General features: G+C 46.6%; 2 long non-coding RNA genes across 3 annotated transcripts in view; both read left to right on the top strand.

Annotated features, from left to right (window-relative positions):
• LOC311434341 overlaps window positions 1-11,212 on the top strand; it is a 226,897-nt gene extending 215,685 nt beyond the window's left edge. For both annotated transcript variants that reach the window (XR_014691400.1, XR_014691401.1), the window contains exons 2-5: window positions 6,299-6,484; window positions 7,819-8,048; window positions 9,707-9,837; window positions 10,460-11,212. This is a non-coding gene — a long non-coding RNA (uncharacterized lncRNA). The remainder of the gene's footprint in view (window positions 1-6,298; window positions 6,485-7,818; window positions 8,049-9,706; window positions 9,838-10,459) is intronic.
• A 452-nt stretch (window positions 11,213-11,664) lies between these two features.
• Window positions 11,665-12,877, top strand: part of LOC311434342 — a 155,472-nt gene continuing 154,259 nt past the window's right edge. Inside the window, exon 1 of the long non-coding RNA XR_014691414.1 lies at window positions 11,665-12,187. This is a non-coding gene — a long non-coding RNA (uncharacterized lncRNA). The remainder of the gene's footprint in view (window positions 12,188-12,877) is intronic.

Genomic DNA, 12,877 nt, shown 5'->3' with positions numbered 1-12,877 from the left:
CCATTTAAATGAAAATATGTTACCCATTTCCTTGCTACTATAAATTCTGTGCTATGGGGAAGTAGTGAAGTGCACTAGCTATACATCCATGGAGAAATGCCCTGTTGAGAAGAGGAGTATTATACAGGGAACAATTGACAGCCCTTCACTTCAGTGGGTACATTTCTCTGTACAGCTGCATCACCACTAATGATAAATGAGTAATGTTTGATAGCTGGCTCCGTTGCCTGACAGCTACAGTTTTGGCCAGAGGGCCACGACAGGCTTTAGACTTCTGTTCAAAATGAGTTAAACATATTAGGTATTACGAAGCCACAGAAGCCTCGAGAATGAGTGCTGAAATGAGTTATCAAGGTATGCTCCTGGGTACACAACTTGCAAAGCAGATGTCATTCTAATAATGTGTGATATAGAACATGTCTGGCCTAAACCCTGCTGGATGAAATATGAAGCCCCGTTGGTGATATTTAATACCATTTTATGAGGTGCCATCTTATAAAGACAATGCCCGCCTTATGTGGAATGCTTAAGGTATTTTGCCAAAGGCACTGGGAGGTATCTGAACTAAGTAGAATTTTTATTATTTTATAAGCCTTTACTTTGTAATATTTCTGTTTCTACATTATTGTGGTACTAGCTGTGCTAACCCTTTGTCTAGTGAACTTCATGAGCGGTTTACTGATAGATTGACTGATAGCCGCGGTGTCTGTGGATGTAAAGGCCAGTTCCTACCTAAATATATTCTTAATAACAACAACAACAAAAAAAAAAAAAAAAAAAAAAAAAAGCAAAACACCACCAAAACCAGAATAAAATAGAAAGCAGGCTTCAAAAGGAAATAAAGCTTTACAGGAGGCACTCTAAGGAAAGAGGTCCTTGAAGCTACAGGACCCAGAGGTTTTGGTGTTTTCTAAAGGAGCGAGGCCTGGGAAGATTGTGAGTTTGTGCATTACAGCTGCAGCACTCATTTCTTCCTGAATTCCTCTTGTAAATCTTGACTTCCCGTTGAGATTTCTGGATCCCTTTGCCGATATCCCAAGGACACACGCTGAGTTGCTTAATTTAAGGAAGATGACGAGTGTTTTCACTCTCCAATTCTCTCTCAATTTATTTACAAATTTTCGTTTAATGCTGCTTTTGTGGAACAAAATTACCTCCTTGTTCAGGTCTGTCAGAAAGTGAAGGCAGAGTGCAAGCGGTTATTCTGAGCAAATTAGGTATCTCCTTCCCAGGATGCAAAGACAGTGTTGACAGCGGTGCCGAGTTAAAGACCCCAGCGGGGCCATACTTACGTTTCAGGGATGCTGAGCTGGTGCAGGTGGGCTCAGCGCCGAGCCCCCCCATCGCCGCTGCTGGAGGATCTGGTCCAGGGCTGCAAGGGAATAGTTTTCTCCTCCTCACCCTACACCTTCCTGTATCTCATGGCCCTGTTAGTTGTCCAGGCTTCTTCACTTTGCTTCTCCAGGCACAGAGTGCCCGTGCCCTGGAAAGCAGCCGCTCCTGAGGCACTCGTGGGGGCAGGCTGATGTGCCCCAGCAGCCGCTTCTGCTCAGCAGGACGCCTCTTTCAAGTGTCCCTTGCAGGGCAGGCTGCCACCCCCAGCTCTCCTTCTTCCAGGGTCTCCTGCTCAGCCCCGACCGGCCCCGACATTATGAACACCATGAGACCAGCTCCCTCTGACTACTCCAGCCGATCTGCTTGTCTGAATCAACATCAGCACTGAAGAAATTACTCAGCTCGCTGTGCTAGTGGCCACCACATACGGTTTCCAGCCTGAAAGACGTCCCTGCACTCAAATATGTGGTGGCTCTTGCTCTTAATCCTAGCACTCTCCTTCTGTCCGCCCAGCTAAGTGATCTCTTCATGTTGTGGTAGTGCAGCCTGATGCGAGGAGGTGTTAGGTTAATAACCTTTGATAAAACCCTAACAACTTTTTTTTTTTCTTTTTTCTTTTTTTTGCCCTTGAAAAACTTGCTTTCCCTTCCAAATGCATCATCCTGTGAGCCCAAGGTTCGCAGATATTCAGATTCATCTTCCTTTATACCATAAACATGCCAGATATATATAATCCATTTGGACACTGGCAAGTGATGACTATCAGAGGCAGAATGGGTACTGAGGGGCCCATAGCTATACAGTAACATCGGCTTGGCAGCAGCTCATCCATCGTGCTAGATGATCTGTCCATTTCCCTGCCTATGGCTTGTAGCATATAAAATACAGACAAAAAGTCAGACCAAATATTCCATGTGCAATGCTCTTTGCATCGTAGCCCAGCTCCTCCAGCCTCGGTTTAAACGCACTCGCGGTCCAGCTGCTGGGCCGAGACGCCGCTTTTTGAAAGAAATGTGTCTCAGAAATTCCTGAAAGTCGCTGCTCTATGTATGACACATCGAGTTACATCTGCCGTGTCACGAAGCATCAGCGTGTTGCAAAATGCAGTAATGAAAGGCGACAAGATACACTGTAAACAGTTTCGGTCGATGTTTTTGTTTATCCCAGGGCAAATCTCATGCGATATCGCAGCAGAACTTTCGCCCGGGGTGGTCAGCCAAATCACCCCCAACATTTTGGGTGCCAATGTAGTTTAGCTTTCAAGCTAACGTTTGCAAAGCGCTCAGAGCTGCCCCCATGCCTCAGTGCAGGCGGTGGTGGGACAGAGCCAGGCGCCTACTGGGGAAAGGGGCATCCCCCAGGCCAGCTGTGTCCCCCTGCCCACGCAAGAAGCCCTGCGGGGAATTTCCCCGTCACCCCCCGGGCATGCCCTGGGGCTCCCCACAAAGGGCTGACGTGATGCAAGTCATGGCTGGGGCGCTGGTGGGGCTTTCTTCGCCTACCTACCGGAGAAAGCTCGCAAGCTCGTTTGCAAATCCTCCACCCGAGCCGTACAGGTGGCTGATGTTTATAGAGGTTTTCTACTTGGAGCTCATTTCTTTAAAATCTGTCCTTACGCTTGCTAAAATCCCCGTTCCAAGCTGCACGAGGCTTTCAGCTCCATTTTCCTCTCAGCGTTTTTCGCCTATATTGTTGCAGGAGTCAAGTAGGGAAATGCACAGAGCTGGGAGATTAAAGATGTAAATTTTATAAACAGAAATCAAAGGTCCTAAATCCTTAGCAAAGAAAAGCCAACATAAGTATGAACATTAAAAAACATACATAAATAGTACTTCAAGGCTGAATGTGTTAAATTATTCAACAGTTAAGTCATAAGTGTTCTTAAACTTAAGTATAAAAATGCCCTTGACAATATTTCATAGCTGTGCATTTCTCTAAAATATTTAGCATTCTCATTAAAGAGAATGACTTTATTTTATATATTAGTTACACTCCCACTTGTTAATATGAAGGAATTTAGTAGCAAAGAGCATTCTTATGCATATAAGCCGAAGACAATTTACATATAAAGTTGGACAACTATTCACTTTTTATTTATTCCTGGATCGTCTGCATCCACGCAGAGCCACAGAACATTTAAACAAATTCGTTCCTTAATGTGTAGTATTAATATTTCCTAGCCCCAAATATCATTTGCTAATGCCATCGCAAAGACAGGTTCATTCAAAGCTACATGGAAGTTCTTGCCTTTGAAAGACTTAATGAACCTTACATTTTTGGTATACTGCACAGTGTAATGCCTATTACATATTCATTGCCAGAATGGAAGATTTCCTTTAACTCTGAGCTTCCTGGTCTAGTTCACTGTAAAACATTGTCAAAAGTCACAAGAGACTTTCACTGAAAATTGTGACTCTTGATAGCAGGATGTAATGGGGAGGTTTAGAATAGAAGAACCACTGGTATATGGGCCCGCGGGGAATAGTTCTGACAGACAAATGGATGGATAATACAGTTTTTGACATAATGGGATGAAAAAGTTTATGCCAGAAAGAACTGAATTAAAGTTATTACTTTAAGGAAATTCTGAAGTTCTCAGCACCAGCGGCATTACCTGCATGTGTTTCATTTTACTGCATCTGTGCATAACAGATTCTTAAACAGCGTTGGTTTTGAATTGATTTACAAGCTTACTAACAAATCTGCAGTAAAAATTTTAGTTACTTTCTTGGAAGTAACCCCAGTAACATCATTTTACAGGGTGTTTTTTTTGGGAGCTGGAGTTGTTTGATCTGTCTGTTTTTTAAAGCCCTGCATAATCACTTTGCCTCTCGACTCCCTTTCGTAGGAGCAGCAAAACAAAAAAGACTGGTATTCGGAGTTTTGCTCTGGAAGAGTAGGAGGATGCATAAAGCTATATTATTTTGTATATATATACATATTTTTTTTTTTTTTCTGTGTGTTTTGTGAACTTTGGGCATCGGCAGCTCTGAGATCCCTGGTGAGACGCAGACATTGGCCAATGTGGAAACCATTGCAAGATCAAGGCCTTAGTTAACCAAGGCCATCCAAAAAGCACTGCCTGTTGTTCCACGTGTTATTTTTAGGTGACGGCAGGGCCAAGCTGTCGGTCAGACACCCTTTGAGGCGTGCGTGCGCGCACCCAGAGGCTTGACCACAGGTCTCTGGGGAGGGGCCGGTGCAATAACAGCCTCCCCACCCCGACGCTTCTGCCTGAGCCGTGTTTCACTTGAGCTGGCAGTGACTAAGCCAACGGCTAAAATGCAGAAATAAGTACGGCGGAGGAAGGCCCTCATAATGGCAAAGATGAAAAATGTGTTAGCGCAGAACAATGAAGTGATGGTAAATCTAAAATGTAGGCACCAGTCACCACTTGTACCATGCTGTTGTCAGAAGTGTGCTGAGATATCTGAGAGAGCAGGCTGAGAAAGGGAAGCTAATTATACCACATTATTCACTTCTGCTCATTAGGTATAGTACAAAGGCTCTGCTTTTTATGTATATATTAAAGTGCCGAGGAGTACAGGAATAGATAACTTAATGTTTCTTTTGTCTTGCTACTGGGTCAGTTCAGACAGAAAAAAATGTATTTGCATGGACCTGTGACTTCCCATCCTCCAGAATTAGGGATTTCACCCCATGTCACTCCAAGCAAACAGAAGGCAACTTCCCCCTCCTCCCCCCCAACACCCAGCAAAACCAAGCTCAAGTAAAGCAAAGCTCCTGTGCCCAGCGGCAATTCCTCACCCAGCACCTGAGGAAGGGGGTGCAAGGGGGGGCTGCCTTCCCTGCTCTGCTCAGCATAGGCAGCAGCAGCAATGGAAAGGCTCTTCGTACTCAGTCCTTCTTCCCCACACACCCCAAACAGCTCCAGAGACGATTTGGCAGCCTCAACCTACCACCCCCCTGCTGACATCCATCCCCGGCTTGCGTCAGCCCCTCCTGCTGCCTCTTGCCACTCCTGCATCCCGAGAGCATGGATAACCACCCGCTCCCTGGCTGAGCACCAGCAAAGTGAGTTCAGCTGTTTAATAAACTTTGGAAGGTACGTGTAGATGTTCTACCTGCCCCACAATCCTTGTGTTGCATTTGGATCTGTAAATGAGCCATTAGGAATAGATGAACGGGAAGGCAGAGGATTGGTTTATTGAAAATATTTATATATGTGAAATACCCGACTTTCAAAATCGACGGCTCTCTAGTGCTCGAGTCACAGAGCACACATTAAATCTGATAGGAGAGGAACAGGTAACACACGTCCGCAGTCAGGTGAAGGAAATCAAATTTGGGCATCGAAATCTCCCCTTCTCCACGATGAAAATTGCCTTGCTGTTCTAATTATGAGCATCACAAAAGCCACTGCTTCAGTAAAATACCCTGCAGCTACACAAAAGGATAGGCTGGAGAAGCACACATCTACCAATAAGTGGCACTGAGTATCTACTCCATTTCTCACACAGGTTGGCATATCTCTCAGTGGTCCATCTGGTAGAATTGGATGGCATTTATCAGGAAATAATCCAATTGTGGCATGCCAAAACCTGAACATGAAAAGTACTTGTGCCTAGTGTCAATCATTCACCCTCTGACAGTTCAATAAACATCCTTTCTGTGATGGTTTTCAGGAACACTGACACCCAAAATGCTGGAAACAATGCCAGAGATGGAAATGACAATGCTTCTGTGAAACATCAAAAGGGACCGACACAACCTGGCACGGATTTTGTCAAGTGTTGCTTAGCAATACAGTGTTTGTGGGCCGCTGGCGTGTCAGGATTAGCTGCAAAGGGAGCGATATTCACACCTTTGCTGAAAATACATCGCTCCTGAATACAGCAGTATGAAGCGGGGAAGTGCAGCGTGGAACTGGGGATGCCACAGCCACAATATACAACTTAAGCCTTCCAAAACGCCATCTAACCTCCCTGGTTTTCTTCCTCAGGCATGAAAAGAAAAGCTGGACTGTGCCAAGCTGCTGTGCCTCGTCCCAGCACCGTGAGGACGCAGCCCTGCCCAAGCGAGCACCAGGAACAAGGGCTCAGAGGGTACGAGGAGGTCTCACACCACCACTCGGTCACCGCTGGGGTTGGAGAGGGCCGAGCTCTGCTCCCAGCAGCTCTCTCAGGAGGTACGTGCAGGCAGGATTTCATGCAGGCTGGATTGGCCACTGGGGCTCGGCTGATGGGGATAACATATGCACAGAAAGCCTAAACCTGGAATTGGGATGTAAATAACCGGTATCGCTTCCAACGAAGTGTGAAATAGGGACAGTCATTTTGACAGCAAAGGTGTTGGTAATAAGATCATGCAAGTAGCTCGTGGTAACAGAAAGAAAACTTGCTCACCTGACAAAATTCTCAAGTGAGTCCCTCTCCCCAAATGACTCGATTTACTCTTTGTCTCTCCAGTTCCCCCATCCCACCTCACAAGGGACCCCGAAGGGCAAAAGCGGCATTTCCAGTAAGACAAACAAGGCTCCGTAGCTGGAGGGAGAGCGTAGTGCTTTATATTGCAAACACCACTTTGCTACCGACAGGGAAACTGAATTGGGGGAAGTGAAATAACTTGCCTGAAGACATGGACAGACCTGGGAACTAAAGTCAGGTCTCCGCAATGTGCCAAATCCCAGAGCGGAGGCTCACGAGGTCTAACCAAATCGCCTTTCATGTGCGTGCCTGGTAAATGGGAGTGGGAGTAACGCGTGCATATCAAATAAGGGGGTTTTGCCTGTCTTGAAAGTCAGGGCTTTCAGATCCAGGAATCGGCTGATGCCTGGAGCATATAAACTGCCTTTTTGGTGTGGTGAGGGCAGGCCCGTGGGTCCAAATGCAGACACGCCAGCCAAGCCCATCCAAACGGAGGTGCTGGGAGGGTGAGGGGAGGCAGCTGCTGGGGAAGGCTCTTTGGGACAGGATGGGTTGGCCACTACCCCTCTGGTCAGGGCTGCCCAGCCTGATGGCACTGCGGTGGTGGCAAGGCTGCAAACATCATTGAGAAGGCTCTTTCAAACAGGCAGAGAGCTCCAAACCGAAATCCTGAGGTGTGCAGATTCTTATATATACTTATGACAGTTTTCCAGGGAGAAGTACAAGCTAACTCCATCAGTGCCTTTGAGCCTTGACTTGTTAATTGGCATTACTTCTAATTCCCAGCTATATTTTAAGGTATGAACCTAAGGAATTTTAAAGTCATTATGTGGGTGAGGGACTGATAAAAATAAATCCTTCAGGTTTGAAAGTGGCAGAGAGGGAATAAAAGGTGTTAAGAAATCCATGAGTTTTCAGCCAATTGGTTCAAAAAAGCATCCGGGTGGACTGCAGCTTCTGGAGAAAGGTCACTGATACTACTCTGGGTACCTCTTTTTATGAACTTTATGCATCACATAAAATAAATTTAAAGCAGTTTAATTTAACAGTCTAATTAGTCATGGCTTTTTCATCTTGTCTATTTAACTATACACAGAACAAAGAGAAAGACACAAGGCCAAATTTGGAGCTGGCACAAATCAGCTCTGCAAGTCAAGGAAGCCGTTCCTGCTCATCCAGGCTGGATACAGATGCCATTGGCCAATTTTAAACCTGGGGAGAGCACCCCTAATGTCTGAAGAGTTGCACCGCATATGAATTTGGCTGCCAGGAATTAACTCCCTGCAGAGCGGATCCCTTGTTCTCAGTGCTCAGAGCTTGTACCAGGTTAGTGAGAGTGTGGGTGAAATACTCAGGAGAAATGGCTTAAAAATTCCAGATAGTTTGGAACAAAACTCCTCTGCGTGCTGGCTTCGTGAAGACAAACGCAAGCATTTCCCATCGCTTCAGTCTGCTTAATTTGCACCCCCTTTCGCTTTAAATTTCAGTGTTCCTATAATCTCACAATCTCAGGCAAATGGCAATCACATGAATGCATCCTCCACTGGAAGTCAGTGTCTCTCTGTTGCCTTTGATGTGGTTATACTGGTTATACCATTATACTAAATCGCGCCTTGTACTTCAGCTCCTCTATGTAAACCCACAACAGCAAGCAGGTCTCGGTGCAAAGGCATGAACCAACCCATGTTCACAAAGGTGGTGTTTCTAAGCAGATTTCCAGCTAACAGTGTCTTAGGCCAGCTAAATCTAGAGCTCGATGTCCATACTTGGAGGCTGGTATTTGAGGGGGTTGCGATTCTGCTGCCAGCCTTCATTAACTAAATAAATCATTATTTCTTTCAGGTTTCAGATTGTGTAGATTCCAGCAGAAATCTATCTCCGGTCTGTTGATTGAGACATGGGGCTCGTTTAATTTGTGATGTACTTTTGTAAAAGCGGGTACCAGGGGAGGATTGCTATCCTGAAAAGCCCTCAGGGCTCTTCCCCCATGTCAGCAGGCAGCAAAAGGGCTTGGAGGTGAGGGGGGTGGCAAAGCCATGTGCCACCCCAACCCCTGGGTGACACAAGAGACCCTTCCGAATGCCTCTTCTCAAAGTTTCCGTAAGTTAGAGTTTCCTCAGCCAAAAATAACTACAACAACCAACAAAAACACAATAAAGAAATGCAAATATATCCTGAACCACCTAATAATTAACCGTGTTCAATTAGTCTCTGGGGTGCTCTGTGCTGCTGTGTGGTCTCCCTGGAGGCAGCAGCAGCACCACAGCGGTGAGTTAATGAGTTCTGGTTGTGTCTTGTCCGCAGACTTGGCTGCCTCACCGTGCTCCTCCTCTGGCCCAGCTTTCCGAGGAAGAACACCCACTTCTGAGGGCTTTCTCTGTCTTCCTGCTGGAAGCTGATGAAACACTCAGTCTTCCCCTGTAAAACATTTCCAAGGTGCTGCCTCCGCAGGGCTCAGCAGGCTGCCGCTCTGTGCCCCATTCCTGGGGCAGCGGTGGCCACATCTGCGCACTGAGCAAGCCGAGGTTCCGCGTGTTAGGGGTGGGGGTCCCAGGGGCTGCTGGTACCCACACGGTGGGCAGTGCAGAGCTCCCCTCTCCCACCTCAGCACTGATGGCTGAAGAGACAGGAGTCTCAGTGGATGATGAGGCCAAAAGAGGAGTCTTTTCTGTCTCAACAACCACTACGTTTTTCTTAGCTCTCCTGTCATGTGAAGACCAGGTCTTCATTTTGGCAATACAATTTGAAGAGAATGAGTTCATCTGCTCTTTGTTGGGGTCTGTAGACCTTAGTGCTTCACATTAGGTCTAGCATCTGTTTATGTTACTCCTGTTTCTTCTGCAGCTGGGTGTCACTGGGCTGTCAGCCTTCTTTGCACATCTTTCTCTTCCCTTACATTTCTGTTAAATTTAGCTTTTGCTTGGCAACACACTCTTAACATTTTTTAAAGCTTCTGATTATACTTTTATCCTTCTTTTCTTCAGATTCAGCCAGGACCTGTGCAGACCCTGGACCTCTTCTCTGCCAAGAAATTGTTTTTTCCTGTGAAATGCTGCAGGTGCTGAAGACAACCCAAACAGCATTGCAGGAAGGAGTCCCCAAAGGGGTCCTGAGTGTGAGTGAAAGGGACACTGTGGACATGTGCAGCACAGGAACGTGTTTGCCATTAACCCTATTTCCAAGAGTATCTCTGTAGGCAATAGGAAATGTTCGGTTTTTACATCTCCACAGAAACACCTGTACATAAAGATGAACAGGCTCCCCAGGGAAGTGGTCACTGCACCGAGCCTGTCTGAATTTAAGAAGAGATTGGACTGTGAACTTAGGCACATGGTCTGAACTTTTGGGTAGACCTGTGCGGTGTCAAGAGTTGGACTTGATGATCCTTAAGGGTCCCTTCCAACTCAGGATATTCTATGATTCTATGATTCTATGAGGGCCCTGTGTCTCCTCCTTCAGACCTGCTCTGCTGGGAGCTTTCCCACATCTTGGAGTTTCCTACATCCTCCTTGGGGTACTCTCCTGTCCTTCTGAAGAGTGTCCTGCATGCACTTGCTAGAAGTCCATAGTTGCCATATCTTCTGAGATTTAATTTCCATATTTCCATTTTAATTTCCATATTGCTTTTTTTTTTTTTTTTTTCTTTTCTTTTTTTTCCCTAATACTGCTGGGGTTGGGCACACACTTCACACTGACTTGTGTACTCACAATCACTAATGCTCTTTTTTCCTCCCTAGGCTGAATCCATCCTCACACTGCAGCACAACAGCAGCGCTTACTCCCAGGAGGACCAGAGCTGACACTGCTGCTGATACATTTTGTTTTTCCTTTCCTACCTCCATTGACTACCACTGCACGTCCCCTCACCTGTATCATTCACCACAGAGAAGACAGTGTGACGCGCTGTTTTCTGCAGTCTTCAGCATTCACTTCGTGGTGCCTTCCTGACTTGGGACTTCTTTCTTGTAGTAGTTTGTATGAAACATCTCACCGTGCTGCTTTCCAGGAACTTCATTCTGGACAGGATTAATTCCTTTGTGTGGCAAATTTTAATTGTTCTATCAAGGTGTTTTTTTCTTTCCTTTTTTTTTTTTTTTTTTTTTTTTTTCAGTTTCCCAACTCCTTTCCCTAGTGTTTTGTCCCAAATCCCAGCCATAATATATTCTCTCTAATGAGAGAACATAATTGTAAGATAGGTACTTCAACCTTCTATTACTCACAGGCTCTTTTATAGTTTCATCCTGAGTTTGTACCAAGGTTGTTTTTTTTTTTTTCCTATTGAAAAATAAGAGGTTGACGTATTTCATCTTTCTTGGAGGACCACTGTTCTTGCATTGTTTTACTACTGTTTTGTACTCCTCTGCTGGAGTTAAGGAAAAGCCACAAAAAGGTGCTGGTTCCCCAAATCAGCCATTGTTAAGAAAGAGGGCAGCTGCTGACTCTTTTTATTCACTAGAAGTGTCAATAAATGCTTTCAGTCGTTGTATGTATTTCTGAAGGGCTTCACCTTTCTGTTGCAGTAAAGACATTATGCAGCTATGTCTTGTTCAGGTCTCACAGCACTGTCTCCAACACAATAAAGGCCCAGCAAGTGAAGGGCTTGGAGAGTAGAGGCCTGGAGAGTGGTGGCTGAGAGAATGGGAGACTGACAGTGAGAGGCCCCGCAAGCAGGCAACAGAGTTACAGGACGAGTGGGAGGCCCAGAGAGCACAGAACCATCGCCTAGGAGGCCCAGGCAGTTGGAGGCACAGTGGTAGGTTCAGGAGGGCAGGTCCCATGCACGGATGCTGAGTGAGTTTGAGGTCTATGGAGTAGGAGGCCAGTTGTTGCAGGCCTAGATAGAGATATCAAAAGTGGGAGGCAAATATTAGGAGGTACAGAGAGTGGAGGCCAAGAAAGTTGGAGGCTGAGAGAATAGGAGGCTTGGAGAGTCTAGGCTCAGGGGTTGAATGCAGGGTGATTTGGAGGCTGATACTTGACAGCTGTGAGAGTGGATGCTGGGTAAGATGGGAGCCCAGAATGGGAGGCATCTGGAGTGGAGGCTGAAGGAGTGGGAGGCCCAGACATCTGAAGGTCATTAATGGGAAGCTGAGTGAAGGAGGGGCAAAGGGAGAGGAGGCTGTGTCTAGGAGGTCATTGTAGTAGAGGCAGAGAGAGAAGGATGCAGAGAGAAATGGAGCCTGAAAAAATGGGAGGCCTAGCACAGAGGTTCAGCAAGTCAAGGCATAGATAGTAGATGCCAAGTAAGCAGGAGATAAAGTGAGAGACAAGTATTAGGAAAGCCACATTGGGCAGAGAGTGGAGGCCCACAGCCTGGGAGGTCAAGAGAATAGGAGCCCAGAGATTACAGGCCAACAGGATGAAGGCTGGAGATGTGGGAAGCCAAGAGTGGAGGATGAGAGAGGCTGATTTTTCAAGGATGGAAGAGTGGAGACTGAGGAAGTTGGTGACCTAGAGATGTGGAGGTTGGTAATAAATAGGAAGCTGGGTGAGGGAGCTGCCCAGGGAATAGAAGCTGGATTGGAAGCTGTAAGAGTTGGAGGCATGGGGGTGGAGTGGGGTGTGGTGGGGCGGGAGGTAGAGTGGCAAGGACATTTGTTCATTGTTAATAGGAAGGTGAGTGAAGGAGAAGTCCAGGAAGAGGAGGCTGTGACTGGGAGGTCAGTGGAGGAGAGGCAGAGAGCAGCATGCTGAGAGATGGAGGCTGAGGAAAGGGAAGGTCTATCATGGAGACCCAGCAAGTCAAGATCCAGATAGTGGAGGCCCATTAAGTGCAAGCCCTGAGTGGGAGATCAAGAGTAGGAGGCCAGTTTTGGGAGATGCAGAGAGTTGAAGGCCCAGGTACTGTGAGAATAGGAAGCCAAGGGATTACAGACCTAGGGAGCAGAGGCTGGGTGAGTGGAAGGCCAAAAGAGTGGAGGCTGAGAGAACGGGAGTCCCTGAGAGAGGAAGCTGAGACAATAAGAGGCCCAGGGAGTGGGAGGCCAAGTGAGCAAGAAGCCAAGTGAGTGGGTGGCCCAACACATAGGAGGTTCAGAAAATGGTAGCCCCGTAGTGGGAGGCCCATGGAGTGGAGGCCAAGAGAGTGGGATGCCCAGAATGTGAGGTCCAGCATGTGAGAAGACAGAGTTAGAGGCCAAGAGAGCAGAGGCTGA

Source organism: Aythya ferina (genome assembly GCF_964211825.1).
Source record: "Aythya ferina genome assembly, chromosome: 3".
NCBI lineage: Eukaryota > Metazoa > Chordata > Aves > Anseriformes > Anatidae > Aythya > Aythya ferina.
Note: the sequence above shows the minus strand (reverse complement) of the source record. Positions and strands in the feature narration are given on the sequence as shown.